The 8,009-nt window shown below is 44.3% G+C and overlaps 1 pseudogene; it reads left to right on the top strand.

Moving 5' to 3' along the window:
- Positions 1-583: 583 nt before the first annotated feature.
- Positions 584-1,017, top strand: LOC134386631 (small ribosomal subunit protein eS19-like; annotated as a pseudogene).
- Positions 1,018-8,009: the final 6,992 nt, after the last annotated feature.

Here is an 8,009-nt window from a genome sequence, read left to right on the forward strand (position 1 = left end):
GTTTGTTATAGGAAAAAAATATAAAAGGATGGAACTTAATAGAATCCAGTGCATCTGTCAGTGTTCTTAGCTTCTGACAACAGAAATTACGTAGTTAGTTTGAGCATAAAAGGAATTAAGGAAAAATATTAAGACACCATCAAGAAAGTGAAAGGACTTAGAGTGTGGTGTTGATAACATCAAGGTCAAGGGTTGGGACCCCCATACCAGCCAGCTGCCAAAAAAAACAACAACCAAAAAAACAAGAAACTGAAAGGAAAACCCAAAGAATGAGAGAAAATATTTTCAAATCATATCTGATAAAGCACTTGTATCCAGAATAGAAAAATTCAACAAGAAAAGTCAAATTTCCAAAAGGCAATTTAAAATGGGCAAAGAATGTTGGTTGCACAACAGTATGGGTGTACTTAATGCCATTGAACTGTACACTTAAAAATGGTCAAAATTGTCAATTTTATGTACATTTAACTACAATTAAAAAAATAAATGGACAGAAGATTTCAGGAGACATTTCTACAATGATACACAAATGGCCAATAAGCACATGAGCCCTTCCCGTTGGCTGCAGTGCGCAGGCCGCAGGATGCCTAGGGTTACCATAAAAGATGTGAACCAGCAGGAGCTCCTCAGAGCTCTGGCAGCCTTCCTCAAAAAGTCTAGGAAGCTGAAAGTCCCTGAATGGGTGGACACAATCAGGCTGGCCAAGCATAAAGAGCTTGCTCCTTACAATGACAACTGGCTTTACACACACAAGCTGCTTCCACAGCACGGCACCTGTCCCTCCGAGGCAGTGCTGGGGTTGGCTCAATGACCAAGATCTATGGGGGTCATCAAAGAAATAGCGTCATGCTCAGCCACTTCAGCCAAGGCTCCAAGAGTTTGGCACACTGGATCCTCCAAGCCCTGGAAAGGCTGAAAATGGTGGAAAAAGACCAGGATGGGGGCCACAAACCTCAGGGACAGTGAGATCTGGACAGAATCACTGGACAGGTGGCAACTGCCAACAAGAGGCATTAGAACAAATGATGCTGGGTTAGTAAATTGCTTCATTTGTAAAAATAAATAAATAAATAAGCACATGAAAAGATACTTAACATTATTCATCATTAGGGAAATGCAAATCAAAACCACAGTGAATTACCACTTCACACCCACTAAGAAATCAGAACTCCCATGCATTGTTTGTGGTAATTTAAAATGGTGTAACTGCTTTGGGAAACAGTCTGGCAGTTCTTCAAAATGTTAAACACAGAATTACTGCATAACCCAGCAATTCCACTCCTAGAGAGAAATGACAATATATCTCCACTCAAAAATTTGTGTACAAATGTTCATAGCAGCATTGTTCATACTAGTCAGGAAGTGGAAACAATCCAAATGTTCATCAAATGATAGACAGATAAACAAAATGTGATACATCCATGCAATGTAATACTACTTGGCAATAAAAAAAGTGAAGTACTGATACGTACTACAACATGGATAAACCTTGAAAAATTTTGCTAAATGAAAAGCTGACACAAAATGCCACATGTCATATGATTCCATGTATATGAAATGTCCAGAATAGGAAAGAGACAGAAAGTAGATTACTGATTGTCAGGGACTGGGGAGAAGGGAAAATGGGGAATGACTGCTAATGTGTATGGGGTTTCTTTTTGGGGTGACGAAAGAAAATGTTCTGGCATTAGGTAGTGGTAATGGTTGCACAACCTTGTGAATATACTAAAAACCACTGAAATGCACTCTTTAAGTGGATGAATTTCATAGGATGTGAATTATATCTCAATAAAGCTGTTATCTTTTTAAAAAGGAATATAACTCAGAGAATCTCCAAGAAATCCAGAAAATCAGGTTTGGAGGCTAGACAGCTGAGAAGAATGTCTTAGTTATACCACCAGATAGTTTCAGAATAAGCCCTAGTGCTGCTCCTCTGGGCACCTGCACCACAGACACTCTGTATAGGGTGTTAATAGGACATCCTCTAGGACCTTGTCCCTGCTGGCCCTGTGTCTCCATATCTCTCTACCAAGCTCTACACCTCACTGAACATCTGTTTTCTTACACTGCTTTTCACCCAGCTTGAGATCTAGTGTCAATCCATCAGATTGCCCGAGCTTAGGTAACATTTTTAAGACTTAACTACAACAGAGGCTGAAAAATTGCAGGTTCTGGCATAGGAGACTATACTTAAACATGGCAAATGTACACTATACCCCATCTGCTTAACAGGTTAGCCTGGACAAAGTCACAGAATGTTGGCACTAAACAGGTTCTTTGATGTTTGTCATTATTTGGTCCAGTGACTGTTGAATTGCCAAAAGCAATGAACAATTTCTAGCTTATCTTGCCTGACCTTTTAAGCATTTGGCAATGTTAATCACCCCTTTCTTGAACATTTCTCTTCCCTGTTTGTAAGTCACCCCTTTGTACCTTTCTAATCATGTTTTTTTTCTCATTTTTTTTATCCAGAGCTGCTCTCTTTACCCACTTAAAGCTGGTGTTTCCTCTCATCTCCATGCTCGGTCCTGCTCTCAGTTCACACTGTGTGAATGTCGAGGGTTGAATTTTGTCCCCCAACCCCAAATTCATATGTTGAAGTCCTAATCCTCAGTACTACAGATTGTATGAAAATAGGGTAACTTCCAAATAGGAGACAGAAATAAGAGCAGATGTAATGAGTTAAGATAAGTTCATACTGGAGTAGGGTGGGCCCTAATCCAATGACTTTGATCCTTGTAGAAAGGGAAAACTTGGACACAGAGACAAGCACATAGGGAGAATGCCATGTGAAAATTAGAGTCATGCTGCTGGAAGCCAAGGAAGTACCAGAAGCTGGGAGAGAGGCCTGGAACAGATCTTTCCCTAGAGTCTTCAAGAGCAAGCACGGCCCTCCCAACACATTGATCTCAGACTTCTCTCCTCCGGAACTGTAAGGCAATACAGCCACCCAGTTTGTGGTACTTTGTTATGGCAGCCCTGGAAAACTAATATAGTGAATTTTTCTTTACTCTGTATTTACCTTCTTCTTATAATCAGACAACTACCTAATCTGTATTGCTCGGCCATAGGTCCAAAATGCCTTACAGATCCACATAGCTGTCTCGCCTGCTGGGACATTTGCATTTGTATATCCCACAGAAAGCACAAACTCCACTTGGCTAAACTCAGTTCATCATTTCTCTGGGTCACGCTTGCTTCTCCTCTTTCATTTTTCTTTTTTCATGAATGGCACCCTCCGTCTATCACGTTGCCCAAGTCAGAAACCTGGGTGATAGCCTACAACTCCACTCCCTTCCCTGTTACCAGGCATCAAGCCTTGAAGGTTCTCCCTCTGTCCTATCTTTGGGGTCTTTTCTTTCCATCCCAACTGACCTCCAATCCCTTCCTACGTTGGTCTCCTTGTATATGTCTTCCACAATAATCTTTCTGAAATGCAAATCTAATCAAATCACTTGCCCACTTAAAATCCTTCAGAGGGTTCGCATAGCTTGCAGACAAAGGTCGAGTTCCCTAACTCAGCAGACAAGCTGATCTAACTCCTTGCAGCGAATCTCTCACCTTTGCTCCTCTGCTTCCTGTAGCCATGCACAAGTTCAGCTCTTTTCCCTGCCTCACTTTATTCTCTGATGCCTGCTTTATCTTCAACCCTCATATGCATCCACCTCTGGAAATCCTTCCGTGATTTGAAGCATGATTTAAAACCTGCTTCTATGTTCCTATAACCTCTGGGCATACATTTCTACTCTAGTAACTTTCCAATGTTCTGAAATTGTCGGTCTCCCCTCCACACCTCCCACTAGACTGTAAGGCACTTGTGAGTAAAGACTTCATGCTTTTTCCAAATTTCTATTCTCAGCCTAGTGCCTGGCACACATAAATGTTTCTGGAAGGAAGGAAGGAAGAAGGAAGGAAAGAAAAGAGGCAGGCGGGCAGGCAGGCAGACTGGCTCCCTACCCCAATCTATTTTACAGAGCAGAAAATAAGACCTAGAGAGACAGTGAAGTCATCATTTTCAGTGCTGATTGTATCATAGTTGACTCATTTGTTAGAACTTATTTTAAGTGAACACAGAGATTTTTTTTTCCTCTCTCACATTCAGGAGTTGTGCTTGTTTTTAATAAGAACTGTCCTGTAAGGGAGGCTGGCCCTTTTCAGCTGTCTCAGCCCCATCAAACTGAAGTCACTTCCCCTGAAGGGCCAGTGTTTGCATTTCTGTTTGCAGGACTGAGGAGGAGGCCGCGTTTTCAGGAGTAGACCTGAAAGCGGAGCCAAAGCGCGTTTTTCTTCCCCGCCTGGCCTGCGGCTGGCGCGTCCTGGAGGCTGGCTGCCAGAGCCTGTGGTCACCGCGCAGGGAAATCCTTCCGGGAGTGGGCCGCAGTTTGCGCGTTTGTTGTCACGCCCCGCGTGGGGGGATTAGCGGTGCGCAGGGTCGGGAGAGCTGCGAGGCCCGGGCAGCGCGTAATCCAGGATTTGCTCTGCCTCTCGGTTGATGGAAGACACATGCCTCACTGCTCTGGGACTGAGCGCAGAATGGTAATGACCAACCGGAGAGCCATTTGGAACCGAGGACACCGAGCGAAGGCCCCCCGGCGTCCGGCCCGGAGGCAGACCTCGCCTGCGCTCCCTCCGGGGGCCGATCGCTCAGAACGCGTCAGGCGCTGAGGCGGCTTCCCCCGCGGATACGGTCCGGCCGCGGGAGCGCGGCTGCGGGGGACGGGCGAGGGTCGCCGGCCCGCCGCTCCCGTCGTCAGCGAGCCGAGCTCCATCCCCGGCGCGCGAGGGCGCTTTCTCGGCGGAGCGAGTCGCCGTCTCGCAGTAAGTCACGGCTCGGGCTGCGGCGCCCGCCGGCTGCTGGGGGACGAGGACGGGCTGCCAGGTGCTAGAGCTTGCGGGGGCCTTGCCCCGGGTCGCCGGCCAGGTCCCCCGGGAACCGCGGCCCCGCTGCGGCGCCCGACAGGCCCGCGGCAAGCTTCAGGACGAAAGCTCTTCAAGTCGTGTTGCACGGAGGGAAAAGGATCCTCTGCAGTCGTCAAGCTGTGGCTGTAATAACTGTGAAAAGACGGGCTTTCTCCTCTCTCTCTCTCTCTCTCTCTCTTTCTCTCTCTCTCTCTCCTCTCTCTCTCTCTCTCCTCTCTCTCTCTCTCTCTCTCTCCTCTCTCTCTCTCTCTTTCTCTCTCCTCTCTCTCTCTCTCTTTCTCTCTCTCTCTCTCTCTCTCTCTCTTTTCCTTAAAAATTTTTGGTCGTTTTCCTAAAACTACTCAAACAGATTTCCTTCCTATATTGGCCTCCCCTCTCTTCTGCTCTTCTGCTCGAACTCGTAACTACAGCTCTGGCTCACTGGAGGAGGAAGATGTTGACTCTTGAGGGTTTGCAGGGCTCTTGTTGATTGATGTATTTTTTCTGGAAATACTGGCCGCCTGTTGAAAACTGCATGCTGCTGACAAACTGGATCAGAGTTGGGGGTGGGGAGGAAGCCTTGTCTCACTCGATGCCTGTTAGATCGAAAGCATTCCAAGAACCTCAGGTCTGTTCCCACCTGTAAGCCAGCCCCACAGAGCACAACCCATTTCTTCCTCTGCACCCCTTCACTCCGCCCAGATATCACCTTCTTTAATTTAAGGAACAGAGGCAGCTTTAGATTCGAACGCTTTTTCAAGAGTTAATTTTAGAGCACTTGGAATTCCAGACATTCAAAGATCAGGTTAGCCCCTAGGGTATGAGGGTTGTCGTTCTTGGGGCAGTATGCACATCTGTGCCTTTTCTCATGAAAGAGTTTTTAGCCTGTTTTCTTCTAAAAATGGAGATTAAATTTTATATCGATATATTTAGAATATAGTTCGGGGCTTGTTGCATGACAACTTGTATTTCCGGTTTCTTTCCCCGGGGGGTTGGAGGAGGTATTGTGCTAGGTTCACTCCCTCCCAGCTCTACTTGACCTCTAGTCTCAGATTTCCACTTGACCTTATCCTTGGCAGAACTAGTACCTGCCCTTCAGCTCAAAGAAACAGAAGAGGAGGAGTGATTTAGAACACTTTGACTATCACAACCTTAACCAAAGACGTAGAGTATGTGATTGAGATCTTTATGACGCACATTACATTTTCAAACTTATGTTCACATAACAATTAAGGATCAATTAAAAAAAGCTCTGAGGGCTGGCGGTTACTCACGTGGTTAGAGTGTGGTGCTGATAACACCAGCCTCCAGGATTCGACCCAAACACAAACAAAACCAGCTCTGACTCCCTCTTCCTTTAGGGTAGGTTGAGGTGGGTGGGCCATCGACCCTAATGAAATGTCTTCCAGGTGAGGTGATCTGGTCATGTGCTGGGCTGGTTACAGAAGGGTTAACACCACTTGCCCTCATTGATATTAGCACATTCTTTTCCGAGCAGGCTCCCTTTTCTTTCCACCCTTTTCAATACAATCCTGTTTAGGTACCTACCAGGATTCTATTTTGGATCATGAAATCGAGAATACCAGACATACGTTTCATTGTCACAATTTGTTTAGATAACAATGTCCCTTATCAGTATTCTCTGAGAACATTTTTTTCCTATTTCTGCCTTTATTTTCCTGGAAAATTCTATGTCTATTAATTCCCCCATTGGAAATTCCATTGTATCTGTCAAAAGTAAACATGAATTATTTTTCTTACATCATCATTTTAGTGCTGACTTGCATGGCTTCCTGATTGGTCGGCTTGTCATTTTTACTTCGTATTGAAGTACAAGGGAAAGGAACTTCTTATAAGGCACTAAGTATGAATGGGTTAGAGAGGAGTTGCCTTCTATCCTTTGAATTTCTCCCCACTGACTGCTCTAGAAAGAGGCTGGATAGTTACCTTGTGGGTCAGGAGTGATCTGTTTATTTGGCCTTTTCCAAGCAGCAGTAACTTACTACCTCTCCAAGCACTGCTTGGTGAACATTTGACCTCTTCAATGTAGGTAACCCAGGAGTAATATAGCAATAGCAATGCCCAAGAAACCTTTGAAAATGACATCCTAAAAACCTGGGGAGATTACATTATCAGAACTTTCTCCTTCTTTCACTGCTGTACTAAAAACGACACTGCTTTGTTTACATCAAATCCATCTTGGATTATAAATTCCCAAAAGACAATTTTCGCTTAATCTGTACAGGTGCTAAAAGTTTAAGCTGGCAGATGCTGGCAGGTGCGAGATGCTTTTGACGCTGCTGCTAATGATGAAGACAGGAACAATGGCAGTTTTCCTTTTGGGTTTCCTAAGAAAATAAGTTTCAGGGTGTCAGTTTGAGAGGCCTCTCTGAGAATGTTATCTGAAGAGCCTTGAGGCAAAGGCCGAGATACCGTCACAGTCCGTCATCAACACTATTTCTTATGCTCTTATGTATTAGATCTTGAGACTGACCTGCTAGTTGGCAGGTCTGAAAAAGTCCCTGAAGGTCATCTGTGAGTTTATTATTTTCTCTGGAAGAAAATGTTAGGTCTCTTGAGATAGACAGTATTTGGTCTTAGAGTTAAAAGAATTGACATGTGGAAATCGAGGGGAGTAAATCTAGTGACACTGAGCCACTTTCTTTTTTTTTTTTTTTTGGCAGCTGATCAGTACAGGAATCCGAACCCTTGACCCTGGTGTTACAACACCAGGTTCTAACCAATTGAGCTAATGGCCAGCCCCCTTGAGACACTTTTTATTAACCACTCAGCTTTTATGTAATTTTTGAGAGTTTAGTGAAAATTCAGACTCAGAAACTGAGCGTTTGTTGGCAAATATTTTGTCTTACTAATACTGGTTCCTTCCTATATAAAACTATTTTTTTGTACGTCTTGCCTTTGAATTTAATCTTAATCCTTGAACAGAAATATCCTCTCTAGAAATTCCAATATTCTCTTTTTTCATAACATACTGTATGTCTAGATGAAATTTGTTTGTGCAGAATGGCTGCCCCAGAAGATTGGAATGTGTCCTGAGTCAAAGGAAAACACTATATCTGTTAGCATCTTTTAGAATTTCTGACAGTTTA

Source organism: Cynocephalus volans, chromosome 9 (assembly GCF_027409185.1).
Source record: "Cynocephalus volans isolate mCynVol1 chromosome 9, mCynVol1.pri, whole genome shotgun sequence".
Taxonomy (NCBI): domain Eukaryota; kingdom Metazoa; phylum Chordata; class Mammalia; order Dermoptera; family Cynocephalidae; genus Cynocephalus; species Cynocephalus volans.